This window comes from Microcebus murinus, chromosome 4 (genome assembly GCF_040939455.1).
Source record: "Microcebus murinus isolate Inina chromosome 4, M.murinus_Inina_mat1.0, whole genome shotgun sequence".
Classification (NCBI taxonomy): Eukaryota; Metazoa; Chordata; class Mammalia; order Primates; family Cheirogaleidae; genus Microcebus; species Microcebus murinus.
This window is the reverse complement of record NC_134107.1, coordinates 42,643,324-42,651,115: the sequence shown is the minus strand read 5'-3', so window position 1 is coordinate 42,651,115 and position 7,792 is coordinate 42,643,324.

Below are 7,792 nucleotides of genomic sequence, written 5' to 3'. Positions count from 1 at the left end.
TTGAATACATATGTTTAACAGAGGGTTGCATTCTACAGCATAGGAATCAAGCTCAGGCTAACACATATGTATTAATGCCTGGTCTCATAACATTAAATGAAGTAAATATTTAATTTTTACAGTGTAATTAATGGATGCACTGACAGATCCCCACTCAATTCTCACTTAGGTTCTTAGACAGAAACTATGTATATAAATACATATTTTTTAATGAGCTTATCTCTAAGAGAAATTATGTGACCCAGAAGGTAAAAAATTGCTACTCTGAAAATTGTTGCTTGCCAAAGAAAGGACTTTCCAGCTAATCTTTTGATCTTTGATAGTAAATCAACTGACAGGAGATAGAAGGCTAGCTCAGGCTGTGGGGTATCAGAATTGGTTAGTTCTGGTAGAGAGGAAACTAAGTAGGAGGCTTGGAGAAAATGCAGAGATGTCCATCTTACCAGGAATAAAGTCAAAGTGCAAAGTTAGAGCTGCAATGTACAATCCAGTAGCCACTAGCCATAATTCAAATTCAAATTATTTAAAATTAAAAATCCATTTCCTCAATCATATTAGCCATAATTCAAGTGCTCATATTGGATAGCAAAATAGAATATATCCATTATTACAGAAGTTCTTTGGTTTTTTGTTTTTATTTTTATATTGACAGATAAAATTATATACATTTACCATGTACAGCATATTATTTTGAAATATATATACATTGTAGAATGACTAAATATAAATGTGGAATGACTAATTGACATATGCAATCCCTTACATAATTATCACTTTGGCAGTGAGAACATTTTACAACCACTCTCTTAGCAGTTTTTAAGAACAAAATATTGTTAACTATAGTCACCATGTTGTACAATAGAGCCCTTGAAAGTATTCCTCCTATCTAACTAAAATCTTGCATACTCTGACCAACATCTCTCCAACACCCCCTTCCTCCAACTACCCCAGCTCCTGATAAACACCATTCTACTCTCTACTTCTGTAAGATCAACTTTTTCAGATTCCACAAATGAGTGAGATCATGCAGTGCTGTGGTTTGAATGTGTCCCCCAAAAGCATGTGTTGGAAGCATAATCCTTGGTGTAATTATGTTGAGAGGTAGGCACTAACGGGTGTTTAGGTCAGGAGGGCTCCACCCACATGAGTGAATTATAAAAGGGCTGAGAGTGCAAGTTCGATCTCTCACTCAAACTGCAATTTAAAGGATAAGCAGGAGTTAACCACATGAAGCAAGCAAGGAAAACACATGTGTAAAGGTAGAGTAGTAAGAAAGAGCCTGGCACCTTACAGGAGGAGAAGGGAGACTCGGGTGGCAGGAATGTGATGAAGGAGGAGCGGCTGGAAGGGCCAGCAGGGCCTATTCATACTTCACTCTACATGGACTGGGAAGGTCGAGGAGGGCAGGAACCATGTGTGTCTTGCTACTCTAGTGTTTTCAGCACCTGCAATTGTACCTGCTGCCACAGGGTAGGACCTCAGTAAATATTTGTTGACTGAAGGAGAGGGTGAGGTGATAAGATCTGATATATCATCTCTCTAGCTGCTGTAAAGTATGCCTCCTGCCTTTCCTTGGTTCCTTCTAGTAACATGGATCTCATTACTGATTTTCTTTCTGTTGGCAGCTCTTCAAATACTTGAATATGGTAGTCATATCTCTCTAGGTTTCCATTTCCCCAGGTCAAAAGCCTCAGTTTCTTGGCCTCAGTTCTCATATTCAGGAACCCTAGTCAATGCCATCCAAAAGAACTTCTGTGGGCATCATACTACCTGACTTCAAAATATATTACAATTAAATATATGAAATATAGTAATCAGAACAGCATGCTACTGGCATAAAAACAGACACACAGACCAATGGAAGAGAATAGAGAGCCCAGAAATAAACCTACACATTTACAGACAACTGATGCCAAAACACACAGTGGAGAAGAATAGTCTCTTCAATAAATGATGCTGGGAAAATTGGATGTCCACATGCAAAAAAATGAAACTAGATCCTTATGTTACACTGTATATAAAAATCAACTGAAAATGGATTAGACTTAAATGTAAGAGCCAAAACTATAAAACTACTAGAAGAAAACATAGGGGAAAAGCTTCATGACTGGTCTGGGCAATAATTTTTTGGAATATGACCCTAAAATCACTGGCAACAAAAGTAGAAATAGACAAGTGGGATTACATTATATGGTTAATTCCTGCTCATCCTTCAAATTGCAGTGTAAATACTACTTTCTCTTTACTCATTTTTAATCAACTTATATTTTTTCTTCTTGGGATTATATATATAATGCATTGGCCCATTCTGGCTATGTGACTTTGAGTCCAATTACTTAGCCTTTCTTTCTGTTCCTTAGTTTCTTCAGCTGCTTCATCTAAAATGAGCATTACAGAATCTACCATTAAAAAAGTGTGAAAAAATGTGTATGCCTAGACCAGTGGCTGGTCTATGTTTAGACATATAAGAAATTTAGTGCCTTTTCCCCAAAAACCAATATCCTAATTGTATGCCTGATTTCCTTTTAAATGTCAGTGAAGGACATTTAAACCAGTAATAATAACACCAATAATGATAGTGATGGATAGCTTCATTGAGCACTTACTATATGATGGGTACTATGTTAAGTATTTTCCATGCATTATTTTAAATAATCTACAAAACAGCCATACGAGGTAGATACTATTATTATCCCTACTTATCTAAAGGAGAGAACATGGAAACTTAGAGAAATTTAATAATATACCTGTATAGCTTTGTACTGTGACAACTCAGCTAGGCTGAACTACCTTTCTCAGAATTCCCTTCCTACATAATTCCGGTTGGGAGTGGTGCAAAAGAGAGCCTGGGAGATTTGGGGCATGAGAGGAAATCAGTTGCCATTTTGCTGCTGACTGGCTGACTCACTTCATGGGCACGAGGCAGCACCTGGGCCTGCTGGTGCTCTATTGTGCATCTCTGATTCCTGGGCCAGGCGTGTGTGTTTAGCTCCATGAAGAAGGGCTTTGGCTTTTGTAGGACATCCACAGCAACATGGCCAAAGGAACAGGGACTGGCTGACATGGGTTTCAGTCGGTTCTCGTGGGGTTCCAGCTTGTGCTGGTGGGTTCCTGCCTACTCTTGATCGCCCCTCACTTTGCATCCACCAACCCTTCCTGACTGTCTGCACTGTGGACCTCAAGCTCCAGCATGGGACGTGAAGACGATGGCTGCATAGCTGGCTCCCACAATTGTATCAGGCTAAATCCCTGTAACAAGTCCCTGTTTACACATGTATATGATACGTGATGTATATGTGGCGTGTGATATATATATGACATATATCTTATTGGTTCTGCATCTCTGATTGAACCCTGACTGATACAAAGCCCAAGGACACACAGATAATAAGTGGCAGAGCTGAGATTTGGAACTCGGTCTGACTCTAGAACCTATCTATGCTCATAATCATTGTTCTGTACCAACTGAAAACCACCCTCTGACGAAAGTCTTGAGATTTTGGAGGTTGATGACACTAGTCTGTGCTTTCAGTTTTCCTTCTGGAGTCCTCCTTGAACTACTGCAGGGATTAAAAGGTCATCATACTCATAAGCCCAACTGACACCTAGGAAGCATTTAGCAACTCACAAAGTTTAGGTAGCTTGTAAAAATCAAGAGTTCTACCTCCACTACTACTACTAATGAAATGACCACATATTTAGTGCTTACAGAGAATTCCAGGCACTGTACCACTTAATCTGTACAACAATTTCAAGAAGTAGATGTAGCATTTCTAACACCTATTTTATTTACAGAAGTAGGTATCAGATTTTCTAAAAGTGAACTTTGCGAGGGCAAGGGGACAAGAGTTTGGATAGATCTTGGTTTCCTGCTCTGACAAAGGGAGATACATATGAATCCCAGTTCTGCATTGGCTCCAGTGTGAAGTACATATATCTCAAGTGTCTAGTACATGTTGATCATGTAAGTTGCCTTTGGCTGCATGTAGCAAAAGACTCTTCCCAAGATAGAATAAAATCTAAACAAAAGTTATTATTTTGTTTCCAAAAGCTTGACCACTGTCCTTGAGGCCTCATAAAAAGAATGAGAACAAGTGGGTTGAGGGGAAGAAAGAGAAGTTTTATTACTTTGCTGGCAAAGGAGGAGGGTGGAGACTTTTGTCTGAAATGCCACCATCCTCATGATAAGCAGAAATACAGAGCTTTTAAAGAATGGGTTCTTAGCTTCAGGCAATTACTATTCAAGCACAGTTGATGATTCTGATCATCCCATCTGAGCTAAAGACAATCTGTGACACCTGCCCAGGACCTCCCTTTACCAGGTCAAAGCTGGGCCATCTCCTGTTGCACAAATAACAAAAGACTTACCTTGTCCCTTCCAACCACTGGCCTGAGGCAGGGATGAAGGTTTTAGTTCTCAAAAAGAAGTGGAGGATATGTTAAAGAGATATAAAATATTTTTGCTCTGTTTTTCAGGCCTTTCTGCCTGTTACAATGTCACAAAACAAAAGTTCCAGAAGGACAGGTCCAGAGTTCATTAATTCATTGGCTTACTGATAGCACCGAAGACTCAGGTTCTTTCCATCTCTGTGCCTGGCCATCATGAGCATTTGACTTGTCTTCTTCAGCTGCCTCCCAAATGGTCCCTGATGGCTGCCCCGGCTCCAGGCACACACAGGTGACAATGTCCAGCAGCAGAAGAAGGAGTTAGTTTATTCTCTTCTCTTTTCTTTTATCGGCAGGAAAATTCTTTTCCAGAAGCCCAGCCTGAGAATTGCCACTCTTGTTTCATCAGCCAGAATAGTGCCAACTAACCAGTCACTGGCAAGGAAAATGGAATCACCATTATTTCATTAAGCAGATCAAGGTTCGCCCTTCTGGGGCTGCTGAAGAGCCCAGCTTCCCCAAAACATATGGGTGTTATCAAGGATAAAGGGTATGTGGCAGGGCATGGTGGCTGGTGCCTGTAACCCCAGCTACTCAGGAGGCTGAGGCAGGAGAACCACTTGAGGCCAGGAGTTCCAGATCAGCCTGGGCATCATAGTGAGACCTTCATCTTTAAAAAAATTTATAAAAGTTAGCTGCCTTGGTGGCACACACCTGGAATCCTTGGCACCTGTGAGTTTGAGAGAGGAGGATTGCTTGAGCCCAGGAGGTCCAGGCTGCAGTGATCTATGATTGTGCCATAGCTCTCTAGCCCCTAAGCATCAGAGCGAGACCCATCTCTAAAAAAATTAAATTTTAAAAAGGAGGCATGGATTTCAGTAGGCAACAGATGTCTGTTACTACATGTTAAAGCATAATGTGTGAGATGTTCCTTACTGAAAGTTAGACCCATGGATGACTCTTAGTACCTGCCCTTTGCTGCTGTGTCCCTCCCCTGGTTTGGGTTCTTTCTTTAATTACTCCACCAGAGATATTGCTTATGCGTATCAATACCATCCTCTCAATGGGCACGCAGTTAGACATCTCCTAGCTTCTCTTGCAGTTAGACGGAGCCATGTGACTCTGTTCTGGCTAATAGAATGTGGGCAGAAGTGTGTCCACCACTTCCAAACCTGGCATATAAAATTCCCTATGGACAATTCCTGCTTCCTTCTTATTCCAATGGGACATGGAGGCTACATGTTGGGGTACAGTGGCACAAGATGGAATAAACCTGATCTCTGAGTCACTGGGAGAGAAACATTGAGGAGAGCCTCCCACCTGGCATCAAACTGTGGCATGGCAAGAAAGAAGCTTTTATTATAAGATTTTGGAGTTAGCAGAGAATTCATCCTACCTTGACTAATGTCCTCACCAAAATCATCTTCTTTGTGCCTTGTGTTTTGAATATATGGGCTGCCAATCTGGTATGTGGGTCTAATGCTGCCAAGGTGGTTATGCAAACATGCATTCCATGTTTGGATCTCTCCATGAAACCCCTTTCGTGTCACCCTTATTTAAGCACTTCCTGTAACAGGGAAATCACTACTGCTAGCAAGAGACAACCTCTACTAAGAGATAGCATATGGACTAAGGATGTCGATTAGATTTCAATTCATGTGCTGAATCTCACTAATTCGTAGTTGCTATCTAAAATACCATGTAAGGATGGATTCTGAGGCCAACCCTGGGTGGTATGGAAAAGATGTCTGCTGTTAATTGATAATGCCTTCCAAGGCTCTGGAGGCAGAAGTGGTGCATCCATGCCCACATATGGCACCTCTGGTCTGAAGACCATGAGCAATTGGGACAAAGTTCCCATTTGAAGGAAATTTGCCATTAAATAATAGGACCCAGGGGATTAGTTTTGGGGATTATAATAATAACAGTTGCAGAAATAATGATGGCTTTCATTCCGTGAGTATTGTGCTAGTACTTTATGTGTTTTATTTCCTTGTCTCCTTGTAACAAGTCCATTTTATAGACAGACTAAGGCTCAAAAAGTATAAAGTAGCTTGCAGAGGATCATGTAGCTCATTTGGTGGCAGAGGCAGATTTGGACCAGGGTGATCTGACCCAAAGTCCATGTTCCTACCCAGCAGCCTACGCTGCCTGTGGGATTGGGGGAAGGATTACGGCAAAGTTTTTTAACATCAATTTTTGTCGTGGGAGGCCACCTGGTACACTGTAGGATATTTAGCAGCATCACTGGCTTCTGCCCACTAGATACCAGTAGCACATCCCTCCACACTTCATCATGACAATCAAAAGTGTCTCCAAAAAGTGTCAGATGTTCCCATGGGGGGGCGTCTAATTGCCCCTACTTGAGAACCTCTAGGTTAGAGGACAGCAGGCCCTGAGTTTGGAGCAGTTCTGCTTCTGGGCAGGCAGGTGACTTGGGAAGGGACTGGAGAACAAGAAGACAAAGGGTCAGTTATGGAAACCTAGGGAACAAGGCCCATCAGGGTGTCCTGGGAGCCTTTGTCACCAGAGGAAGCAACAACAATGAGGGAGGCTGGAGGCTGAGTCCTCTAGGCTGGTGAACCAAGTCTCCTAGATGTTTCCTGTTGGGGGGCAAGACTGGAGTAAGGCTGAGCTTGCAGGAGAAGATTCCCGTGGCCCTAAGTTGTAGGTAAAGGAAGGATGTGGAGGGAGGGGCATCCTAACTACACAGGTGGTTCTGAACGCTCTTGAGCACCTTCCACTACTGTGCACACATCTTGCCATCAGTAGATCCTGTAGGAGTGTTTGTTGAATGAACGATGAACAACTAGAACAAAGGAAGGGAAAAAAGGAGTTGCACTTATGTTTGATTAAAAATAGGGCACAAAACAACATTCCTAAATAGCTACTAAACCTGCACTTGGCAGACACTAAGCAGCAAATTTTAGACATGTGCTCAAAGGGTTAGAGTGAGAGCAAAAGAGTATTATTCCTTTTGATAAAAATGAATTACCACAATCTAACGTGTTCACTCAATGCCTTTTCTACTTTTGAATAGAAGTCTACTTTATATGAAGACAGAGATGTCTTCTGGGAGAACAGAAAGTGAATTGCTTTGAAAAAAATATGAATGGTATTTGGCAAAGACCATAATTGTCTTTGTAGGTAGCTGAGTGAGTGTTCATTTGTTTCAATCCTTAGTACTTATTTTGCTTTCTCTTATTTCTAAAAAGTGAACAGTTTCTTAATATGCACATTAAGTTAATCTGTGTTCCAAAGGGTTTCTCAAAGTCAGAACCCCTACCTAGGGACTTTGGTTCAAGACAGTATTCCTGCCTTGACCAACTCAGGGTCACTCCCTTCTATTTTAGATTATGCTAAAAAGGGGCAGAGACATATTTAAACTGATTGATTACAAAGCTAA